We start from the raw sequence: 25,386 nt of genomic DNA, 5'->3' as shown, positions 1-25,386 counted from the left end.
GCTTCCGTCGCAAGAGGGGGGAGGTTCAATGCTTCTGCTCTCTGTGCATGGGGAGCTTCGAGGTTCTGATTCACTCATTCTTTGGGGTTTCTTGTATCATGGATGTTTGTGAAGAGTAAGAATTTCAGGTTGTTTGCTGTACCTTTAGATATTAAATTGAACCTTTTGTACATGGGGTCAATGGGGGCAGAGAAGAGAGAGGAGTGGAAGGATGGCGAGGATCTGAGAGAAAGTTTTTGATCTTAGTTATGTCGTGACCAGAACTCTTTAACATTAATAAGACAAGTGACAGAGGCTGCACAAAAGCAGCATTGTTTATTGAAGACAGTCAATTCACAACCCTAGAAAGGCAGATCCATTAATGACAGGACATGGAGAATTAGGAAACACGTGGCCAACGATGGATGTGCAGTATTGTCAGAAGAGGTGAAAGTCATGGAAGAAATTTAACTTATTCTGTTTTTAAGACTAAGACACTGGAGTGACAATGTAAGCCTCTAGCACCAGGGTATTTTATAGATATGCTACAATTGGCAGGAAACAAATTCTTCAGTCTCAGTGTGGGCATCTTCTAGATTGCCAAACTCTTCAATTACTTCATTTCCTCTGCACATTTTGCTTGTTCTTTTTGTTTTAATTGTGTTTCAGAAACTGTTGGAACCTGTGACGTGCAGTTTGGAATTTGATCGAATGATCTAGCACACTGGTGTCCCCAGAGATTACCGAGAGCATGAGTGTGAGCAGTCTTGTGGAGAAGATCGGAAATGGGGTCCCAGAGAGGACCAAGAGCATGAGTTGCCTACTGGAGTAGACCAGAGACGGGGCATGGGGTCATGAATGCCTCTAATTTGAAGTGTCAAAGAGAATGCGGAGGAGGTCAGCAATCATTCTCCATGGAGACTACAGGGTTGATGGCATTCAGAACCGGTGTGATGGTCGATCTTCATGGAAGGACTGAGTATGTGCGGCCACTCTCCTCGATGCTGATGGGAAGATGTTGCCGAAATTCTGAGACATGGGATTATTGGACTGTAGGTTATTTAGGTCTCACAAGTGAATCTGCAGATGCTGGAAATAAATAAAAACACAAAATGCTGGCAGAACTCAGCAGGCCAGACAGCACCTCCTTCAGTTTTCTGTGTTTTCTGTCTTCTGCCAATTGGCAGGTGGGCGATATCTTACTTTTTGTGTGTCATGTGTTCTTGTTGGTATTTTTCTATGTGGGCGATCTGTTAGCCTACATGTGTGAGAGAGTGGTTGGGGGTTTGATGCTATTGCCACTGATCTTTTTTGTGAGGGAGGAGGGGGTGGGGGATTTGGTGTTTGCAAGTTCTTTTCTTTTTCCTTTCTGTGTAGGGAGGGTTGATGTCTTTTCAACAACCCCCATGCTTCTGTATTTCATGACTATCTGGAGAAGACAAATATTAGAGTTGCATTGTACACACATACTTTGACAGTAAAATGAACGTTTGGACCTTTGGATCAACATCCATGAGAAAATTCAAAGCAACATGTTAAATTTTCAAATGATTGCTCCTGCCTTATTCTCAAAGGCTACCTTTACTAGTGACTGAATAGTAACAGAAAGGGTGCAAAATGGCCCGAAGCATCACAGTTCCTGATTACAGACTTCTTATCCCTTCCTTTCCAGCCCTGATGAAGGATCTCAAACCAAAACATCGACTGTTTATTCCCCTCCACAGATGCTGCCTGACCTGTTAAGTTCTTCTAGTACTTTGTGTGCATAACCACAGGCTTAGTGAGTTAATTTGCATGAGTACCAATGAATCAGCTCTGGAAGAGCAGAGAGCTGAAATTGTCTTAATTAAGCAGCAATTATGCTTAAAAATGCACCAAATCAATTTAAAGTAAAAATGACAGAAAGAAAGGCAGTACTTATCTGCAGCATAACAAGGCACACAGAATATAAGGTGCAAATACACAGGAGGTCTGAGCAATGCAGCAATAGCTTGATGGGAAAGATGATAGCAGTTCAGCCACAAGCAGCCTTCATAAGCACAATATCAGCTCCACAATATATCACATAACCATTGATTAAGAAGCTTTGCAAGAAGCTAAACTGATCCAATTTCCAGGGGCTGTTCAGCAGTTAAAAGTGTATTCCAGGTTTTTTGATTGTATAAAGTTATGGTTGCAGTACACACTATCAGAAACTGGGATGAAATAAAAACAGGGCATGTTTTAAATCAGGTTGCAGCACACACTGAAAGAAGATGAAGTGTTGTCCTTCAGGTTTATATTGAGTCTGGTTATACTAGTACAGGAGGCTGCAGTTCGAAAGTTCAGAGTGGGGGTGGGATCTGCCTTCTAGGAATGCTGCAGCCTCCGGACTTAACACTCAGGTAACAACTTCCGGTCTCTATCACTCATCCATCTGAAACACTGCCTCAGCTTGTTGCTTTTCTCCATTATTTCACCTTTTCTCCTCTGGGACTAGAGGACATGGCCAGCCTAACCTGCAAGACATGTCTTCCTGTTCTGCATGTGCAACTCCTATGTTCTTTTGTCCATGGTCTCACTCTTGAACTGTACCCTTTCATTCATTGATCACTAACCTTGTTTATAGGTAATTACCATGTTGACTCTGGTTTTACTCTGTTAGTGTAGTAGTTAGCACAACACTTTACAGTACCGGCGACTGGGTTCAATTCCCACCGCTGCCTGTAAGGAGTTTTGGACTTCTCCCTGTAACCACATGGGTTTCCTCCCACATTCCAAAGATGTATCGTGATTAAATTGTGGGATTGTTAGAGTGGATCGAAGGGCAGCAGAAGGCTGCATGTCAATCAGTCAATAAATCAATCACTAAATAAATAGAAATCCCCCTGAACAAGCAAGAGAAAATCTGCAGATGCTGAAAATCCAAGAAATGCACACAACATGCTAGAGGAACAAATTGCCAGGCAGGATCTATGGAAAAAAATACGGTCGATGTTTTGGGCCGAGACCCTTCAGCAGGACTGGAGAGAAAAGGTGAGGAGTAGAGGTAAAAGGTGAGGAGAGGGAAACACAAGGTGATGGGTGAAACTGGGTCAGGAGGGGTGAAGTAAAGAGCTGGGAAGTTGATTGGTGAAAGAGATACAGGGCTGGAGGAGGGGAAGAAAGAAAAGGGTGGAGAAGCACCAGAGGGAGGCTAAAGGTAGGCCAAGAGATAAGGTGAGAGAGGGGAGGGGGGGCATTATTAGAAGTTCAAGAAGTCAATGTTCATGCCATCAGGTTGGAGGCTACCCAGACGGAACATAAGGTGTTGCTCCTCCAACTTGAGTGTGGCCTCATCGCGACAGTGGAGGAGGCCATGGATTGGCATTTCAGAGTGGGAAGTGGAATTAAAATGAGTGGCCACTAGGAGATCCCACTTCTTCTGGCAAACGAAGTGTAGGCGATCAGCAAAGTGGTCTCCCAATCTATGTCAGATCTCACCGATATATAGGGGGCCAGACTGGGAGGACTGATACAGAATATGTCCTTAAGAGACTCATAAGTGTCATCTCGCCTGGAAGAACTGTTTGGGGCCTTGAATAGTAGTGAGGGAGGAGGTGTAGGGGCAGGTATAGCACTTAATCTGCTTGCAAGGATAAATGCCAGGATGGAGGTCAGTGGGGAGGGACAAACAGACAACGGAGTCACATAGGGAACGATCCCTGTGGAAAGCAGAAAGTGAGGGGTAGGGGAGGGAAAGATGAGCTTGGTGGTGGGATCCCATTGGAGATGGCAGAAGTCCTGGAGAATTATGCACTGCTTGTGGAGGCTGGTGGTGTGGTAGGTGAGGACAAGAGGAATCCTACCTCTGGTAGGGTGGTGAGAGGATGGAGTAAGAGCAGACATGCATGAAATGGGAGAGATGCGGTTGAGGGCAGCATTGAATGGTGGAGAAAGGGAATCATCCCCTTTCTTTGACAAATGAGGTCATCTTTGCTCTGGAATGAAAAGCCTCATCCTGAGAGCAGATGCGGTAGAGATGGAGGAATTGAGAAAAGGGATGCCGGTTTTACAAGTAACAGGGTGGGAAGAGGTCTCCTTCACAAGCTTATTTTCTCTCCTTCCAAGTTCTAATGAAGGGTCCTTGATCTGAAACATTGACCCTGTTCCTCTTCCCACCACTGAATCCCATTCTGCTGAGCATTTCCATTATTTTCTATCTTGTGATTTTTAGTTTCAAGGCATTGGAACTTCAGTAAGTTTTAGATCAAACCTTGAGAAAGAGGTTTGTGTACTTATTTAAAAGCCCTGGTTGGCACAAGAAAATAATAACATTTGATTTATTTTCAGGATTGCAATGTCTATAGAAACACCTGCAAAAAATGTCAGTGGATTTATTGCCAAGGGCATCGCCACAAATTTCAGCCACGAACCAGGGACAGCACCAGTAAAACATGGAGTAAAGCAATGCTATAAATGTACTTTCGGTCAGTCCCCTCACAATGATTACCTTGTAGCAAATAAATGTAACTTGCACAGAAGGAAGAACATGTTCATAACAAGGCAAGAGATGAGATGACAGTTTCTGCTACAACAGCTTCAAAGATGCCCACACAGTAATCACTGTGGAGATATGTAGATTAACTCAGGTGACAAACCAACCTAATGCCAACCATTAGGGTTCTTCCAAGGAGGCTTCTTCCTCCTTGAAAAGCCAAATTTTCAGAAGAACTAAGGCAATTTATCAAAGGACTGGAGTTTTGGTTAAAACAACTGAACACGATTGTGCAACTTCAATAGTGGTCACACACTGAAGAGAGATAAAGATAATATTTTACACTGATTAATTTAAATCTGACAGTGAATGAAGAATGATGGACAGATTGCTCTGATCCCAGCCTGCACTGCAGGTCGCCGCCCTGTGGACATATTAAAATGTTGCGGTTGCTCAACTTCCAACATACACTACTGCAGTGACCCCGGGCACAGGTTGTTCATGTAATAAGACTCTTCATTGTTTAAAAATGTTTCTGATCAGAACTGCTCGGAAACTATAGAAGCAAACAATTATACCTAAAACCCAATGAAAAACAATTTTAAAATATTACATTTAAAACATTTGAAACTATTAATTAAAAAAACAAATGTACAATGAAGTAAATTAAAATAAACTTAACAGCATACTTAAATTTAACTTTCAAATGAAGGTTAGCTATTCTTATTCAAATAAATGTGATCATGCCAAAAATACCGTTTGGTAGAGCAGTTATTAAGTATAGCCTTTTCTGTTATTCAATAACTTCAGGAATGCCTAATGGTGAGTCAGGGGAGAGCAAGAGAACAGATATGCGCTCAAAGCACCTTTCCAGGTTGACTTTGTGGTTATGTGGTTAAGAGGGCATACGGTGTATTGGCCTTCATTAATCGTGGAACTCAATTTAGGAGCCGAGAAGTAATGTTGCAGCTATATAGGACCCTGGTCAGACCCCACTTTGGAGTACTGTGCTCAGTTCTGGTCACCTCACTACAGGAAGGACGTGGAAACCATAGAAAGGGTGCAGAGGAGATTTACAAGGATGTTGCCTGGATTGGGGAGCATGCCTTATGAGAATAGGTTGAGTGGACTCAGCCTTTCTTCCTTGGAGCAACGGAGAATGAGAGGTGACCTGATAGAGGTGTACAAGATGATGAGGGCATTGATTGTGTGGATAGTCAAAGACTTTTTCGTAGGGCTGAAATGGTTGCCACAAGAGGACACAGGTTTCAGGTGCTGGGGAGTAGATACAGTGGAGATGTCAGGGGTAAGTTTTTTATGCACTCAGAGAGTGGTGAGTGCGTGAAATGGGCTGCTGGCAATGGTGGTGGAGGCAGATATGATAGGGTCTTTTAAGAGACTTTTGGATAGGTACATGGAGTTTAGAAAAATAGAGGGCTATGGGGTAAGCCTAGTAATTTCTACAGTAGGGACATGTTCAGCACAGCCGTGTGGGCTGAAGGGCCTGTACTGTGCTGTAGGTTTTCTATGTTTCTGTATTCCCACATCTGACCTCTATTGTGTTCCTGACTTCTGTGCGGGTTATTTGAAGGAGCTTAAAAATGCTGCTGCAGAGTCAAACAACTCTTCTTCAGCTGTGGATTGGTAAGAAACTGAAACTTCAGTGGTTGAAGCAAATGGCATAGATTCAGTTAGGATAAATGAGGCCTTCATGCAGACAAAAGGAATAGATGGAAATGGGAATGTGTTGCAGAGGTAGGTTAATTGGAGCAAAGCTCGTGCGAAGCTGACAGTGACTTACAGTACTCAATGGCCTGGTTCCAGGTTGAAGATTCAAAGTAATTTGAGGCAATTTTCAGTTCTCAAACATCTCGAACATCAGGATGAATGGAAGCATGAAACTAGTGAAAATAATGTCTGTATTTGCTAGGCCTGGTATGTAATATCAGCTCCATAATGTCCTTTCTCCTCTTACATGATAATTATTTCTGGGGTTCTATCAAGAGTTCTGCTGCAGTTCTCTGGTACTTTGTTCAGGTGACAATTCCTCTTCTGGACAGTGAGGACTGGCTGAATAATCAACCATTATTTAATAGAACTGATTAAAAAGCATTCATAAAGAAAGTAATTTGAATTCGCATATTGATCCTACATCTTCAGATGATCGTTATTAAAGGACAATGTACAAATGGGTAGGAGATGGGGGTAAGGACAGATCCTTCAGCTATCATCAAAGATACTGGTGTAGCAACAGAAAGGGCAGCCGTTATAGGCTATTACTACATTGATAAAAACAGAATCACAGGTCCCATCTCACCCAGCCAAACAAGAACAGTTGGAAAATATTGTTTGCAGTCAGGTCAAGAAAAACAAAGAAGGAAGATTTTCTTTTAGCATAATTGCAGACAGAGAATAAGTGATTTTTAGGTGAGCTTTAGTTCTATGATAGGGATGGAACCTGGACTAGACAATTCTGATGTAGCTAAACCAGATCTCCACATCCAGTTCTGTCTCTTGGACTTCTTCGGCTGTGCATCAGTTTTGATGTTGACTGTGCTGAGAGTTTAGTCTCTGCAGGCACGTTTATACATCATCCAGAAACTCTACTCCAACACGCCTTGCACAGTAAAAAGACAGATGGTGTCGTGCCCCCACCATACAGTCTCTCTGGGCTTCCAAATCTGATGCTAAGTGGTACACAGGAGTGTAACAGACTTAGCGGATAAGGAAGCTGCCCCGCAGTGACAACTAACTCGTCTGGTGATGCCATCCGTTGACCAGCACTCTGGTTCCTCCCATACCACCAAAGTGGCTGTACCATTGACCCTTTAGGATTCATCTGCCACAGACACCATCTGATGCCCTGCTGCCAGCATCCTCATTGGGTGCAGCCTTTGCCTGGAGAGGCATAACCTACAAAGTAGCAAAGGCACGCTTACCTCCTTGACTTAGGTAGCCATGATCCTACTACTAGATCTAGTCTAGTAGTATACCAATGGAACATCACCTTCACAGCTGGGTTAGACCTGCCAGAGAACGAATCTCCGCCATACTTCACTGATGTTCGGCCAATGTCACTCATACGCCATGGCAAAGTGCCAAGGTAGGATTTTGTAAAGTTGAGGTGAAGGTATGGAGATGACAGAGTCAGGAGGTGTTAATAAATGCTGGTTATGAGGTTAATATGGAAAGATAAGAGGTGGTTCAAGGGCAATGAATTTAAGGAAAAGAGTACAATAACCTGTGTTCCTTGAATTAGCTATCTCCAGGTTTAATTCCTTCACAGGTTATATCCTATCATCAGTTGCCAGTACTCTGTGACACTCCCTTCACTCCCTGGCTGGCTCTTTCTTTCCCAATAAGATGATGCCTAAAAGCTATGTCTTCAAACAAGTCTATTCTATTGTCTCCATGCAGAGCACGATGTAGATATTTTGTTTGCTATGACTATGAAACTACTTGGGATATTTCATTATGCTACATGAATATAGTGTTTTGTTAGGTGTGGAACACCTGCTGCAGTTTCTCAAAGTAAGTTTCTCATAAAACCCAGGAACTTCCCTGCTCCAAGGGAATAAAAGTGCATGAATTACAATGCATATCATCACTTATGCAACTACATCCACAATCGCAGCAGGAAAGTTGAGGGAAGTGCTACACCATTCTCATCCAGAGCAAAAACCCTATAAATGTGGAGAAACAGTCGGTGCAGAACAGGTACTTTGTTGGTATTTACTTTGGCTTTGCTGTACAATGGAATAGTCTTAAGTAGTTTTTAACTGTTTTCACAGAATTTTGTAATTTAAAAAAAAGTTATGAGTAGCAATGAAATCCGGTACTGACATAGTGTTGAGTGTGTGGAATACCCTGCCAGGGGTGGTGAGGCAGATAGGAGGGAAGGGTTAGATTGAGCTCAGAGCAGGCTAAAAGGTTGGCACAGTATCATGGACCAAAAGGTCCACAATAGCCTGTACTGTGTGTAGTGCTCTATATTCTATAATTTTGCAAGGAATGTACATTACAGGGTAGGCTGAACCAAGCCCTGTGTTGTCCCCTCAGTAGTGATTGGTTCAAGTATTTCTTGAGAGATGCTGAAGTGGAAGTTAACCTTTTTGTTTGAATGAGAAATAATGTAAAACATTTGGGATTAGAAACTGCAACTATTTATTCCTATTTAAATTTGGTAGTTTTGATTTGTTTGACCCTGTCTTGTTAGAATTTATCCTTCTTTGTAAAAGGGGATAATTCAAACTTTTGCTCGTGTCTTGACTAGACTTCTACAACTTGAATATTTTGGACTAAAATTCCACAAAAGCCTTCATCTCCAGGAGGAGTTCAGCTACGTCTAGGATAACAACATAGCAGAGCTGTCAGTGTGATGCTATTACAGCTCAGGGCGGCAGGGTTCAGAGTTCATTTCCAATGCTGTCTTAAGGAGTTTGTACGTCCTCCCTGTGAATGCTGGTTCCGGTTACCTCCCACATTCCTAAGACAGCCAGTTGGTAGGTTAATTGGTCATTGTAAATTGTCCTGGGATTAGGCTAGTGTTAAATAGGTTGGTTGCTGGGCAATGCAGCTTGCTGTGCTAGAAGGCGCTGTTCCCGCGCTGTATCTCCACATTAATGAATTAATTCCCAAATTCTATTCACTTAAAATACTAGGACTGGATTTTCTCAGTTGGTGCATCAATAAGGCTTACATATATTTAGATTTTATTAATTTTCTTCCATGAAGTAGCTAAAGGTGTAATCTGATAACAATGAAGTTACAGCAAAGAAATCTGTAACCTTGGTGAACAATAGAACGACGATAGCATTTCCTTTCTCAATGTGGTTTAGAGGCTGAGAATTAAACAGGTCAGGGACTGAAAAGCAGAGCTATTGCACGAGATGAATTCAATGTCAAGGTTAAGAGAGAAAGAAATGGAATGAAAAGAAAAAGCAAAATTACAAATAGTTCAAAGAGCATTTATCCTTTTAATAACAGGAATTAATATTTTGAGAAGAATTCTATGCAAACCGACTTATTCTCATGAAAATCATAAGGTCGCTCTAGGTGAGAGACCTTTGTTGCCAAGATGATGGTGGAAAAGTGAAAATGATCATCAAAGTGGCAATTTATAATTTGTAGGTTATACCTGCTTTATTAAAGCTTGCTGGCTATGGTAACCATGATGTGCATCATTCAGATATGGTGATCTTTTTAACAAAATTTGACCCTATATTCATTTGGGTTTCAGCCAGCAGTATCAGCATTACTACCTGTTTAGCAATCTAAGTAAAACAGTTGTTTTGCCATCTTAAACATTTTTTGATGCAATTACTACAAAGCTGTATTTTGTTCAGCAAAAATCATGGATGAAATGCACTAAATCATCAAAATAAAAATAATTATCAAGTTGGCAAAACCAAAGTGAGTGAGTGAAAATGATTCTACTGTATATCACTTTTCAAGCATTAATTGAGACACGTGTGAAATAGGAATTAGATCATAAGACCATAACATATATGAGCAGGAATAGGCTATTTGGTCCATCAAGTCTGCTCTGCCATTTCATCATGACCAATTTCCTGCCCTCTCCCCGTATCCCCTCCTACCTTACCAATCAAGAATCTATCAACCTCTGCCTTAAATATACATAAAAACTTGGTCTCCACAGCTCTGTGGCAACAAATTCCACAGATTCACCACCACCAGGCTAAAGAAATTCCTCCTCGTCTCCATTCTATATAGAAATCCCTCTATTCTGAGGTTGTGCTCTCTGGTCTTAGGCACTCCCACCACAGGACAAATCCTCTCCACATCCACTCTTTCAAGGCCTTTCACCATTTGAAAGGTTTCAATTAAATCACCCCTTATTCTTCTCAATTCTAGCGAACACAAGCCCAGAGCTATCAAACACTTTTCATATGACAAGCCATTCAATCCTGGAATCATTTTATGAACTTCCTTTGAACCCTCTTCAGTTTCAACACATCCTTTCTAAGACAAAGGGCCCAAAACTGCTACAATACTCCAAGCGAGGCACCAATGCTTTATAAAGCCTCAACATTACATCCTTGCTTTTATATGTTAGTCCTCTTTAAATGAATGCTAATATCGTATTTGTCTTCCAACCACAGGCTCAACCTGCAAGTTAACCTTTAGAGAATCCTACACAAGGACTCCCAAGTCAATTTGCGCTTCAGCTTTTTGAATTTTCTCTTCATTTAGAAAATAGTCTCCCTTTTATTTCTTCTTCCAAAGTACATGACCATACACTTCCTGACACTGTATTCCATCAGCCACTTCTTTGCCCATTCTCCTAATCTGACTAAATCCTTCTGTAGCCTTTCTACTTCCTCAAAACTACCTGCCCCTTCACCTATTTTTGTATCGTTACAACAAAGCCATCAATTCCATCACCCAAGTCATTGACATATAATATAAAAAGAATCAGTCCCAATACAGACAACCGTGGAACATCATTGGTCACCGGCAGCCAACAGGAAAAGGATCCCTTTATTCCCACTCTTCGCCTCCTGCTAATCAGCCTCTGCTTTATCCATGCTAATGTCTTTCTTGTAATACTATGGGCTCTTAACTTGTTAAGCAGCCTTGTGTGCAGCACCCTGTCAAAGATCTTCTGAAAATCCAAGTACACAATATCAAGCAATTCTCCTTTGCCTATCCTGCTTTTTATTTCTTCAAAGAATTCTAACAGATTTATCAGGTCAGATTTTCCTTCAAGGAAACCAGAAAACTATGGCCTATTTTATCATGTGCCTCCAAGTATCTCAAAGCCACATCCTTATCGATCAACTCCAACATCTTCCCAACCACTGAGGTCAGGCTAACTGGCCTATAATTTCATTTCCTCTGCCTCTCTCCCTTCCTGAAGAGTGGAGTGACATTTACAATTTTCCAGTCTTCCAGGACCATTCCAGAATCCAATGATTCTTGAAAGGTAATTACTAATGCCTCCATAATCTCTTCAGCCACCTTTTTCAGAGCCCTGGGATGTACACCATCTGGTCCAAGTGACTTACTACCTTCAGACCTTTCATTTTCCCAAGAACCTTCTCCCTAGTAATGGCAACTTCACACACATCATGCCCCTGACACTCTGGGAACTTCCGCCATACAGCTAGTGTCTTCCATTGTGAAGACTGATGCAAAATACTTATTCAATTTGTCCACCATTTCCTTGTCTTCCATTACTACCTCTTCAGCATCGTTTTCCAGCAGTCTAATATCCCCCTCACCTCTCTTTTATACTTCATGTACCTGAAGAAACTTTTGGAATCCTCTTTAATATTATTGACTAGCTTACTTTCATATTCCTCCTTTTCCTTCTTAGCCACTTTTTAGTTGCCTTCTGTTGGTTTTTAAAAGCTTCCCAATCCTCTAACTTCCCACTAATTTTTGCTCTCTTATAGGCCCTTCTTTTAGCTTTCATGTTAGCTTTGTCTTCTCTTGTTAGCCATAGCCATGTCATCTTGTCTTCAAAATACTTCTTCCCCTTTTGGGTGCCTTCCAAATTGCTTCCAGAAATTCTGCCAGTGTTCATTCCTGCCAGTGTTGTTTGTTTTCCAATCATTTTTGGCCAACTCCTCACTCATCCCTCTGTAACTCCCTTTACTTCACTGTAATACTGATACATCTGACTTTAGCTTCTCCCTCTCAAATTTCACCATGAATTCTGTCATATTCTTACAGTAGCCCTGAAGGGCACCTTTACTCTAAGGTCTCTATTAAATTCTGTTTCAGTGCACAACACCCAATCCAGAATAGCTTATCCCTAGTGGGCTCAACTACAAGCTGCTCTAAAAAGCCAACTCATAGGCATTCTAGAAATTCCCCCTCTTGGGGTCCAGCACCTACCTGATTTTCCCAATCTACCTACATGATGCCCCATGTCATATGACATGGCATATGACAATGATGATGATCCACACCCCAGAGGGTAGCCCTGTGAGTCAGGTGATGACTGGATCTTACACAACATCTTGGAGAGGCCCCATCCCAAAATACCTATGATGCCTTCAGCTGCTGACAGAGTAGGGGACAGGGCAGAACAATCTGCCAGTCTGAAAGTTGTCATGGAGTTTAATAGATTTTAATTTAGCAGATTTAATAAATGTTATCTGTGTTTGACAAAGTAGTTGTCAAAGTAGTTAATGATTATTAAAATTGAATACAAATACTGAAAACAATTTTAAAATCGCAAACATAAAATACATTAATAATACACTAATATTAAACTAAAGCAAAATCATTTTTAAAAAGGAACTACTGTCCCCAGTAAATGAAAATCAAACAACTTGTAGAGACTGGAAACTGAAAATAAAGTGCTGGAACGATTAATCATCTATTGAAAGAGAAATGGTTAATGCTTCAGGTCTGAGGCAGTGAATCAGAACTGAGAAAGAAAGAAAACAAGTTCACCTAGATGGCAGAGGAAGTTCAGGAGGGGAATGGGTGGAACATTTGGCTCTCAAAAATGCCAGGTACATACCACGTCTGACAAGAAGATTATCCACTCCCTTGATGTTCAGTGAACCCAACTTCCATCAATTCCTTGTGGTGGAGGGTTGGGGATAGCAGAGCAAATGTAGTGGGGTCACCATTGACCAGAAATACAACTGGACTAGCCACGTAAATACCCGAGCAGTATAGCAGGCCAGTAGCTGGGCATCCTGTGGCAAGTGACTCAACATCTGACAAACCAAAGCTTTCCACTGCCACGACGAACAAGTCAGGGGCATGAAGGAATGCCCTCTACTTTATCAGGATGAGGATAATTCCAAGAGCTCTCAAGAAGCTCTTGAGAACATCCAGAACAAAGCACTCAAAACAATGTAATAAACAGTGTCAGTAGCACATATTTACCTTAAAATTGAATGTGGATTCAGTTGTAACATTTAAGAAAGGTGTAGGTAAGTACCTGGACGTAAGAGGTATAGAGGGCTATGGTCCAGGCACAGATAGATGGGACTAAGCAGAAGACCAGACTAGCATAGACTAGATGGGCTGAAGGGTCTGTTTCTGTACTGTAGTGCTCAATGACTCAATGACTTTAGAGTTCACTCAGGTTCTGCCCAGGTGAAAAAGGGAATATGGAAAAGTTGAAGCCAAGGCTGAGAATAAAGAGAGTGAAAAGTGTCAGTAGATTCTGAACTCAGGAAAGGCAAGTGAAGTAGACAGGTATCAGCAGCAGAGTCAAGAAGCAACAAAGCTGTATAGAGGGTGACAAGTACAGTACCGGTCTGGTGCTTTTCCAACAGTTTTGCTTGCATCCATCATTGCTGTAAATATCTAATGCACACCTGCTTCTTTTTGCAATTTCTTTGCCAAACAGACATAGGCTCCAGAGCTACACACAAACATGCTGGAGGGACTCAGCAGGTCAGGCAGCACCTATGGAGGGGAAATAAACAGTCGACATTTCAGCCCAAGACCCTTCATCATTAATGAAGGAAAGGAGGAAGAAGCTAGAAAAATGTGGGGGTAGGGGAAGGAGTACAAGCTGGCAGCTGAAACCAGGTGAGGGCGGATGTGGGTGCATGGGGGAAGGGGAATAAAGTGAGAAGCTGGGAGGTGACAGGTGGAAGAAAAAGGAATCTGATAGGAGAGGAGAGTGGGCCATAGGAGAAAGGGAATGAAGAGGGGCACCAGCCGGAGGTGATGGGCAAGTGAGGAGAAGAGAATTGGTGAGAGGAGATACAGAAGAAAAGAGAAGGGGAGGAGGAGAAGTTACTGGAAATTAGATAAATCAATGTCCATGCCTTCAGGTTAGTGATTACCTGAAAGGAATATGAGATGTTGCACCTCCAGTCTGAGAGTGGCATCATCATGACCATAGAGGAGGCCATGGGCCAATAAACAGAATGCGAATAATAGGTAGAATTAAAATGGGTGTCCGCTAGGAAATCCCACTTTTTGCTGTGGGTGGAGTAAAGGTGCTCAATAAAGCATTTCCCTAATTTACATTCGGCCTTACTGATGTAGTGGAGGCTCACAGGTGAAGATTTGCCTCACCTGGAAGGACTTTTTGGGGCCCTGAATGGTGGTGAGGGTGGAGGTGCATGGTCAGGTGTAGCACTTGTCCCACTTACAGGGGTAAGTGCAAAGAGGAAGATCAGTGGGGAGGGACGAGTGAACAGGGAGTCATATTGAGAGCAATTTCTGCCAAAAGCATAGAGTGAAGGGGGGAGGGAAAGAAGTGTTTAGTAGTAGGATCCTGATGAAGATGATGGAAGTTATGGAGAATGATGTGCTGAATGGCTTGCGGGGTGGTGGGTATGAACAAAAGGAACTCTATCCCTGTAACAGTGCCAGAAGATGGGGTGAGGGCAGGTATCTGGGAAATGGAAGGGTTGCAGGAGAAGACAGAATTGATGGTAGAGAAAGGGAAGCACTATTTTTTTTAAAGAAGGAGGATATCTCAGATGTTCTGGAAGGGAACACCTAATCCAGAGAACAGATGTGGTGGTGATGGACAAACTGAAAGTAGGGAACAGCATGTTTAGAAGGGACAGGGAGAGATGAGGTATAATCCAGATAGCTGTGAGAGTCAGTGGGTTTATCAAAGATATCAATGGACAACCTATCTTCAAAGATGGAGACTGGGAAATCCAGAAAGGGGAGAGAGGCGTCAGAGATGAACCAAGTAAGCTTGAGGGCAGGGTGGAAGTTAACGGCAAAAGTGATGAAATTGACGAGCTCAGCATGAGTGCTAGAAATAGAACCAGTGCAGTCATCACTGTAGCCAGGAGAAGGTGGGGAGCATTACCAGGATTGATGGGTAATTGTTGTGGGTTGGGGAATCCTTGGAACATAGACTATTCCATAGAGTCAACAAAACAGCAGGCATAACTGGGATCTACGTGGTTTCCAAAGGCTGTACTTGGGGTTCGGAGAAAGTGGGAGAAGCTGAAAGGAAAGGGGTTGGAGGGTATGGAGCAGTTCTGACAGACAGAGGAAGGTGGTGGTTACATCTGCGGTTTAGAAAGAAGCAGAGCGCTTTAAGGTCTTCCTGATGGAGTACAGAAGTGTATAGGGACTGGACATTCATAGTGAAAATGAGGCGATCAGGGGCAAGGAAATGTAAGTGATTGAAGATATCAGGGGTATGTGAAGTTTCGCAGATGTAGGTGGGAAGTGGAAGTGACTGAACCGAGGGGGACAAATGGTATCAAGGTATCTGGATACAAGTTCAGAGGGACAGAAGCAGGCTGAAACAAGGGGCCTGCCCGGACAGTCAAGTTTGTGTACCTTGGGTAGGAGGCTGAAATGAGCAGTGCAGGGTAAGGGAACTATGAGTTTGGTGGCAGTGGGTGGGAGATCTTCAGAGTTGATACAATTAGTGATAGTATGGGAGATAACTTCAAGGAATATATAAGAGGAGGTGTCTGAGAGTTGCTGCCTGGCTTCTGCTGTCACTGCTGTCACAGTCTGCTGGACTACAATAGCAACTCCTTTGTCTGCAGGTTAGATGGTGAGGTTTGGATTGGTGCAGAGACAGTGGAGGCAGTGCGTTCAGAGGATGCGAGGTTTGCATAGGAGGGAGGAATGCTGAAGTAAGACAGTTGATATGTCATCAACAGTCAGAAATAAAAATATCCAGAGCAAACAGAAGTCCAGAGCAGGGTAAAGAATTGAAGGGGTAATTGTTGTGGGTTGGGGAATCATTGCAAAGGTTTGGAAATGAAGGCGACCAAAAGAGGGCTTGGCTACATGGCAGAGGAATTTGTAGATGAGAAGGACGCTCCAATTTTAGGCACAGTATCTTCCTGCTGGATCTCTTCTCCTGAAAAGGGTTGAAACCTTGCAACTCTGGCATCTAGCACTTTGTCTTTTTCAACACAGTTCAAAAATTAACCATGCTGCCAAGTATAAAGGACAGAAAAAGCAGATGTTTTTCTTTTGCAGAATTAATTCGTAATTTTGTTAGTTTTTTTTTCAAATCTACTGCTGTTCCTATTATGCATCATCTGTAAATTTAGACAATTTGCATTAAGCCTTTCGATTCATGTAAATTAAGGACAACAGTCATCTCAATGCTGATCACTCAACAACCCACTCACTACTCTGGCCATCAAATCTGCTCTCACTGAGAAAATTACAACTAGAAATGATGCCAGTAATTTTTAAGATAACAACAGCAAAATTTATAAGCAGATGATTGAACTTCTTCATATGTTGCCTCTTATGGTTTGAAATATCTCGAATAATACAATCAGTTGGATGTCTTTTCTTCTCTGAGGAAACTGAAGTCTCCAGTTCAAGGGGCTACTCAGAGCATTGTTCATAATTAACATCTTGGCAGAATCATCAGTAAGAATGTCTCGTTGCTTTCTCAAAATTTAACAAGCTTACAAACAATTGCACTCTGCAAATGGATTTTGAGTATTTTGGTGGTCCCATCGGCTCTCGTTGCTCTTTGCCAGCAAACACTTCATTTAGATCAGCAAGTTTTTAAGCTTTGGATGGAAATGGTGGGCATAAGATCCTTGTACTATTATTATGGCAGAAATGTGATCTGTGGAAAACAACTAAAACAAGTTATAGGAAGATTTAATTATACTACTGCTGGTGTAATTTAGCAAAATTTTCTACATTCAGTACATTACATTTCTTTGTCTTCCTGATAGTGAAGACAAATTTGAATCAGGAACTCCAGTGCAAAGAAATGAATTGGTAATGAAATGTCTGAATCAAAACAGGTCTACAACAAAGCACATTAACTCTCTTTCACTTCCCACTGGTGCCAACTGACCTGCAGATCATTTACAAAATGTTTAGTTTATATTTATTATTTATGATTCAAAACAAAGCTTGAAGGGAATGTGAAGCTTCAGGGAAAGAATGGAAACTCAAATCAATGCGAGAAAAACAAATCCAAAACAAACAGCAAATTTGGTACTTATATTAACCTTGGCCAAGTCTTTTGAGGCATAGGGAAGGAAACTTACCAGAAGTCATGGCACTATTCTTAGATTACAACCCGGCAGGTCAGCAAGCTGAAATAAATATTATATAGATCAAGACTTTCTGCAGAAATTGAGATCATTTGGGTTAATAGACACTTGGCAAAGGCCAATATAAAGAAGTTAGGTTTAATTGGAGTGGCCATTGTGCGAATGGAGAACAGAGGTTTAGGTCAAGAGACTTCACTGAGAAGAGCTAGGATGATGTTTTTGACATGCTTCTGTTTCTTTATCCATTCGTGCTTAACTAGGGCAGTGAGAATGTATCAGTGGTCAGTGCTGCTGCTTATGGAAGATGTGGGAGATCTGGGAGGCCTCCAGTGACCCTGATAGTTACATCTGTGAGAAGTGAATCTCCTTGCAGATCGTGTTAGGGAACTGCAGCTAGATGATCTTCGGCTCATTCAGGAGAATGAGGAGGTGATAGATAGGAGCCACAGGAGGCAAGTAGCTGGGTGACTGTCAGGAGAGGGAAAGGGAATAGGTAGACAGTGTAGAATACCCCTGTGGTCATTCCTCTCAATAACAAGGATGCAGCTTTGAATACAGTTGGGGGAAGGGGAAAGCTTCAGTGACCAGTTCTCTGGCATTGAGTCTGGCTCTGTGGCTCGACTGGGAAGGGGGAGAAGAAGACAGCGATGGTGATATGGGATTCAAATGTTAGGGGAACAGAAAGGAGATTTTGTGCATGTGAAAGAGGCTCTTAAATGGTATGTTTTCTCCCAGCTGTCAGGATCGGGATATCTAAGAAGATGTATGAGAAGTTTTGTAAAGCATTAGGATAGACAGATCCTTCAGGCCAGATAGGATATAAATCAGATTAATCTGATGTTGTGTTATTACTTCATTTGTTAAGATACAAACTGCAATTGTGAGGTATGATGGGGAAGTTCCACCAATGTCCAATATATGGCTGTGCTAGCTTGAAAAGATGATAAGACTATAAAGACATCGGAGCAGAACTAGGTCATTCAGTCCATCAAGTCGGCTCTGCCATTTGATCATGGCTGATTTATTTTTCCACTCAACCCCAAAAACCTCAGCCTTCACATTTTTCACGTGCCTGTACCTCACTATACTTGTCCACATAACAATAAACCCAACTGGACTAAGAGACACGAGAGGCTGTTGATGTTGGAATCTACAGCCTATCTGCTGGAGGAACTGGATGGGTCAAGCAGCATTATAAGTAGAAAGGAACTGTCAACATTTATATACAGAAAGGTGCTGGATAAAGGCCAGCAGTATCCTGAAGGATCCCACCCACCCTGCTCATGGGCTGTTTATCCCACTCTCATCATGGAGGAGTCTATGTAGCATCGACACCAGGACCACCAAACTCAAAAAGCAGTTATTTTCCCCAAGCTGATCAACACCTCCTCCCACCAATTCACCCCTCCAGATGCCCAACCACCACTACTTTATCATTTCCTGTCAGAATCACCTTATGTCTGGACACTTCTGTGCCTGGTATCACTTTATGGACATAACCTCAATCTGTATATATAGCCTCTCTCATGTATTTATATTATTGTGTTCTTTATCTTTTGTTGGGGTTTTTGTGCTGCACGGATCCGGAGTAACAATTACTTCATTCTCCTTTACACTTGAACAGGAAATGACATTAAACAATCTTGATTTTTTTTCTCCCCGTAACCTTTAACTAATTAAGTATCTATCAGCTTCTGCTATTAATACACCCAAGGACTTGGCTTCCACCGCCACATGTGGCAATGAATTCCACAGGTTCACTAAAGGAATTCCAAGTCATCTCTGTTCTAAAGGGACATCGCTCTATTCTGAGGCTGTGCCCTCTGGTCCTAGAAACCACCACTATAGGAAGCATCCTCTCCACACCTACTCCAAAATGTTAATATTCAGTAGATTTCCCCCCCCCCCCATTCTTCTAAACTCCAGTGAGTACAGGCCCAGAGCCATAAAGCAGTCCTCCAAAGACTATTCTTGTAATCCCTCCTCTGGATCCTCTCTAATGCCAGCAAACCCCCACACTGGCATCTTTCATTATGGGGGGCTTTGGGGTGGGAAATGCTGTTGAAATCCCCTTCTCCAGGCACCAGCTCAGAAAGGATGAGGGGTCCAGCTGCATCTGGGGCCCATTGCACTCTTTACCCAGGCTGCTCTGGGTGCTCTCATGACAGGAATATTCAAAGAATCCTTGGAATTGACGAGGTCATAGTCATCTGGTGGGAATGCAGACGAGCTACTGTTAGGCTGTGTGGAAGGGTGGGGAGTGTGCAGATGCAGATCCCGGCTCCTGCAAGGCTTTCCAGCAGTGAGAGCAGGGAGTCACACTGTGCGTGGCATAATACACTGACACATTGTGCAGGATACTCAGTGTGGCTTTCAAAGGCAGAAGGTCACATTAAACATTTGAGAAACCGCAGACTTGCGGTAAGTAAATAGTATTAGAGTTTGAATTTTTAGTGTGTCTCCAGAGAGGATACAGGAGCCATTTGGAAGTGGTGTAGGTGCTGAGCCATCAAGAGGGCATCAGTAACCAATAAGCAATTGTAAGCTTATCATCTTCAGCCAAAATAGTCCAATGACCTTATATGATGAGATATTAACTTCCCAAGAGGAATGAAAGGAACTGCAGGACATTGTCAAACATTTCTAGGTGGACTATAGAGTATGGTTTTGCTTGGCAGAAGAAAAGCTCTGTTGTGGCCAACTTTAGATGTTTTTTGGTGACACTCAATGGGCCTCAAGCTGTGGGTTGCTTGCTTTTCAGGGTTGCTGGGGGACTTCAGGGTTCCAGATTCCCATGGCTCTGGAGATGTGCTGATTCTAGGCTGGTGCCCTGACTGAAGTATCACAGAAGAACATAGAACATCGGGAGCTGCAGGCTGGCTGCCAGGGGCCATGTGTCCGGAGAGCTGCATCTTTCTGGGGTCAACTCTCTGGGCACAGAGCTCAGAAAAAGTGATGCAACATCGTAAACCAGTGAGTTGCTTGTTATGTCTCCCCTCTTGCTGTGAAACAGGGACATCTCTTTGAAACTTATTAGTGAGAGAGAGAGAGCCTGTGGTATGTCGAATTACTGGGTGAAAGGGTACTGCAAGTCTGCATGCTGCTGATGCTTGCTGCATGCTTGAGTGTTCGGCGGAGGGCGCTCAGTGGGGGTAAGTTGTTGCCCTGTTGCTGTTTGTGTGTGGGAGGGGGGAGCTGGGGGACTTTGGGGTTCTAACATTTAATTGTCATTCACTCTTTGGGGCACTCCTCTGTTTTTGTGGATGGTTGTGAAGAAAAAGAATTTCAGGATGTACATATTGTATACATTTCTCTGACGTTAAATGTACCTAATGAAACTAACATTCTATAAGTGTCTGTATATGCAAAGACTGGGCTTCTAAGCTGCGGTATTGTCTAGCAGGCGTCGAGTAGAGTCGGGAGATGATCTCGGTGGGCTGGGAGGTCTGGAATATATACATGAATATCAAGTTGTCGTACTTTTATTAATATTCTATATCTGAGGACTGGACCTCAAAGCCATAGTGTCACCAAGTGGGTGTCGGGGGGGGGGGGATGTGTCAGACACATCGCACATAGCAGATTGACTCCATTGTAATGTTGTCTCATTTGGCTGTATTCAGGTGTATGAATGACAATTAAACTTGAATTGAATTGAATGTTTAATAGAAAAGAACAGAAGACTATGACCCAAAAACTTGGAACAAAGGAACCTGAACAATGTCTTGCCATATTGATTGACAAGAAGAAATTAAAGTAAGGCAGGGACAAGTGCATTGGCCATCATTGGGGTGGTCAGAGTTAGAGTGGGGTTTTTGAGGCCTTAGCTCTTTGAGGCTTCAGTGAAGAGACACTTCAGTCAGAGAAGGCAAAAAAAAGCTGTTAGTAGAGTTTTTTAAGCTCCCCCATAGTTCATTGCTTTTCCTTTTTTATAGTTGCTCAGTTAGAACAGTAGAGATGCAGGGGAGGATAGTGGAATGCTCGTCTTGCAGGGTGTGGGAAGGCCGGGAGTCCTCCAGTGTCCCTGACAATGGCAAGTATGAGATTTGCATCCAGCTGCAGCTTCTAACACTCCATGTTAAAGAGTTGGAGATAGAACTGGATCTCTGGATCATTCAGGAGGCTGAGAAGACGATAGATAGGACATATAGGGAGGTAGTTATACCCAGGGTATGGGTGGCAGTCAGGAAGAGGAATGGGTTAAACAGCCAATGCAGAATACCCCTGTGCCCCCTCCCCCTTAACAACAGATATACCACTTTGGATACTGTTGGGGGCAATGACCTAGCTGAGGAAAGTCATAGCAGTCAGGCTTCTGGCACTGAGTCTGGCTCTGTGTCTCAGAAAGAAAGGGGGTGGGGGGAAGAGGAGGCATGCTGTGGTGATAGGATATTTGTTAGTTAAGGGAACAGAAAGGAGGATCTGTGGGCAAGAACAAGGTTGCCAGATGGTACTTTGCAACCTGGATGACAGGGTCTGGAACATCTCAGATCAAGTTCTCAGCATTCTTACGTGGGAGGGTGAACAGTCAGAGGTCATAGTCCATGTATGTAGATATCAAAGACATGGGTACGATGAGTGATGAGGTTCTGCAAAGTGAGTTCAAGGAGTTGGGTGCTAAGTTAAGGGCAGGACCTCCAGGACAGTGATCTCAGGACTGCTACCCATACCATATGCCAGTGAGGCCAGAACTGGGAAGATTATACAGTTTAACATGTGGGTAAGGCATTGGTGTAGGAGGGAGGGCATCAGATTTTTGGATCATCAGGCTCACTTCCAGGGAAGGTGGGTCCTCTACAGAAGAAACAGTTTGCACCTGGAAGGGGACGATTATCCTACTGGGATGTTTGCACACAGGGCGGGGGTTAAACTTGAGATGCAGGGGATGGAAACTAGAGTGCCAGAACAGTTAATGGAGAGGTTGTGGTGACAGATTCTGTTAAGTCCTCAGACAAAGTCAGCAATCAAAAGGTTCAGTAAGGTGCAACTAATGTCCTAATCTGCATATATCTCAATGCAAGAGGTATCATAAGAAAGGCAGATGAGCTCAGGGCAAGGATCAACACCTGCTATATTATGCTATTGTAGCCATTAGTGAGATTTGGTTGTGGGGGGAGGGGTGGTTCAGGAAAGGCAGCTCAGTATTCCAGGGATCTGTTGTTTCAGATGCGACAGAGTAGGAGAGATTAAAGGAGGAGGGGTGGCGTTATTAGTCAAGGAAAATATCATAGCAGTGTTCTATTAGGACAGACTGGAGAACTTATCTTATGGGTGAGTAATAAGAAAGTTATGACCACATTAATGGGGCTATATTACAGACCACCCAACAGTCCGAGGGATTTAGAGGAACTGATTTATGGAGAGATTTGAGACTGTTGCAAGAAACATAACAGTGGTGATTTTAACTTTCCACATATTGACTGGGACTCCCGTATTGAAAGGACGTGTTGAGGAAAGTTTTCTTAATCAGTACATAGAAGTCCCAATGAGTGAGTGTGGGATACTTGATCTGCTATTAGGGAATGAGACAGGGCAGGTGACAGAAGTACAGGTGTAGAAGGACAGTTTGCATCCAGTGACCACAATGCCATTAGTTGCAAAGTAAATATGCAAAAAGATAGGTCTGGTCCACGGGTCGAGATGGAGAAAATTGGAGAAAGGCCAATTTTGATGGCATCAGAAAGGATCTGGCAAGTGTGGATTAGGACAGGCTGTTTTCTGGCAAAGGTATATTTGGTAAGTGGAGGACCTTCAAAAGTAAAAGTTTGAGAGTACAAAGCTTATATGTGCCTCTCAGTATAAAAGGTAAAGATGACAGTGAAGGGAACAATGCTTTTTAAGAGATAATGAGGCCCTGTACAGTGGCTTTATCCACTGAGGCTCGGTGGGCCTACATCTAGAGGTCATGGATTAAGGGTGAAAGGTGAAAAGATTAAAGGGAACATGAGCAGAAACCTCTTCACTTAGAGGGTCACGAGACTGTGGAATGAGCTGCCATTACAACTGCTGCATGTGAAGCTGATTTCATTGTTTAAAAGAAATTTGGATAGGTACATGGATGGTAGGGATATAGAGGGTTATGATCCCGGTGTAGCTGGATGGGAGTAGGCAGTTTAAATGGCTCTGCATGAATTAGATGGGCTGAAGGGCATGCTTCTGTATGTTGTACTTTTCTTTGACTCTGTGACTATAAGATTTTCTGAATATTGACTTTTAGACCTTATTACTACTCAAGCAAGTGTAGTGGTTAGTGCAATGCGACTACAGCTCAGGGTGTCCCGGAGTTTGGAGTTCTATTCCTGCACCGTTCTGTAAGGAATTCATACGTTCTCCCTGTGGAATGTGTGGATTTTCCCCAGGTGTTCCGGTTTCCTCCTGCAGTCCAAAGACGGGCTGGTTTGTGAGTGAATTGGTTATTGTAAACTGTCCTGAGATGAAGTTATGGTTAATCAGGTATGCTGGCTTGAAGAGCCTACTCTGCATTGTATCGCTAAATAATTAAAAAAAAATAAATACTATGGGAAGTGAGGGAGGAGACTGCTGCACCTTTGGTGATGATCTTTGCATCCTCACTGACCTCAGGAACAGTACCAGAAGATTGGAGAATGTATCCTCCGTAATAATCAACAAGCTTCAAAACTTGAGCCTTTGTATTCCTTCTGCAAATTAGACTTCCTCAGTCGGAACTAGCATGTGCTCACTGACAATCAACACTGATGCACCTCAAGGATGCTCTACTCTCTCTACCCTCATGACTGTGTGGCTAGGCATAGCTCAGCTACTATCTATAAATTTGCCATGACACAATCATTGTTAGCAGAATTTCAGGTAGTGACAAGGAGGGGTAGAGGAGTGAGATGGGAGGATCAGCTGGTTGAATGGTGTTGCAACAAGACTAAGGAATTAATTATGAACTTCAGGAAGGGGAAGTCAGGGATACACACACCAAACCTCATTGAGGGACCAGCAATGGGAAGGGTGAGCAGTTTCAAGTTCCTAGAAGCCAACATCTCTGAAGATCTATCCTGGGCCCAACGTATTGATGCAATTACCAAAAAAAAGGCATGACAGTAGCTATATTTCATTTGGAGTTTGAGGAGAATTGATAAGTCACCAAAGGCTTTTGCAAATTTCTATAGATGCACCAAGGAGAGCATTCTAACTGGTTGCATCACTGTCTGGTATAGAAGGGCCACTGCACGGGTTCAGAAAAAGCTGCAGAAAGTTGCACATTCAGCCAGGTCCATCATGGGTAATAGCCTCTCCAGCATCAAGGACATCTTTAAAAGCCGATGGCTCAAAAAGGCGGTATCCATCATTAAGGACTCCCATCACCCAGGACCTGCCCTCTTATCATTGCTACCATCAAGGAGGTACAGGAGCCTGAAGAGACACAATTTATTTTTTAGGAAAAGCTTTTTCCTTTCTGCCAACAGATTTCTAAATGGACACTGAACCCATGTATGCTACTTCACCATATTTTTTCCTTTTAATGCTCTACTTTTGCACTAATTTAATTTAAATTTCTTATTGTATTTTATAGTGTTTTTATTATTGTGTATTTGAATGAATTGCTGTGGCAAAACAATAAATTTTGCAACATATGCCAGTGATATTAAACCTGATTCTGATTCTGATTCTGAAATGTTATTCTTTTGTTCAGGAAAAGTAATTGTGGACCAGTGACTTTAATGTCAGTAGTGGACAAACTATTGGAGAGGATTCTTTGAGACAGGAATTACGAGTATTTGGGAAAGCACAAACTGATTAGGGCTAGCCAACATAACTTTATGAGGGGCAAGTTGTACCTCAAGAGCCTGATCAAGTCCCTTGAGAAAGTGACAAAACAAATTAATGAGGCAGAGCAGTGGATGTGGTGTATATGAATTTTAGTAAGGCATTTGACAAAGTTCTCCAAAGGCTTGTTCAGAAACTCAGGAGGCATGGGATCTAGGGAAATTTGCTGCATGGATTCAAAATTGGCTTGCA

The 25,386-nt window shown here is 42.7% G+C and overlaps 1 long non-coding RNA gene across 1 annotated transcript in view; it reads right to left on the bottom strand.

Moving 5' to 3' along the window:
• LOC132378094 (uncharacterized) overlaps positions 1–25,386 on the bottom strand; it is a 209,536-nt gene that overhangs the window by 117,888 nt on the left and 66,262 nt on the right. The gene's annotated exons all lie outside the window — the stretch shown is intronic.

Source organism: Hypanus sabinus, chromosome 2, assembly GCF_030144855.1.
Source record: "Hypanus sabinus isolate sHypSab1 chromosome 2, sHypSab1.hap1, whole genome shotgun sequence".
Classification (NCBI taxonomy): Eukaryota; Metazoa; Chordata; class Chondrichthyes; order Myliobatiformes; family Dasyatidae; genus Hypanus; species Hypanus sabinus.
The sequence above is the reverse complement of the archived record's forward strand: the minus strand, read 5'-3'. Positions and strand labels throughout refer to the sequence as shown.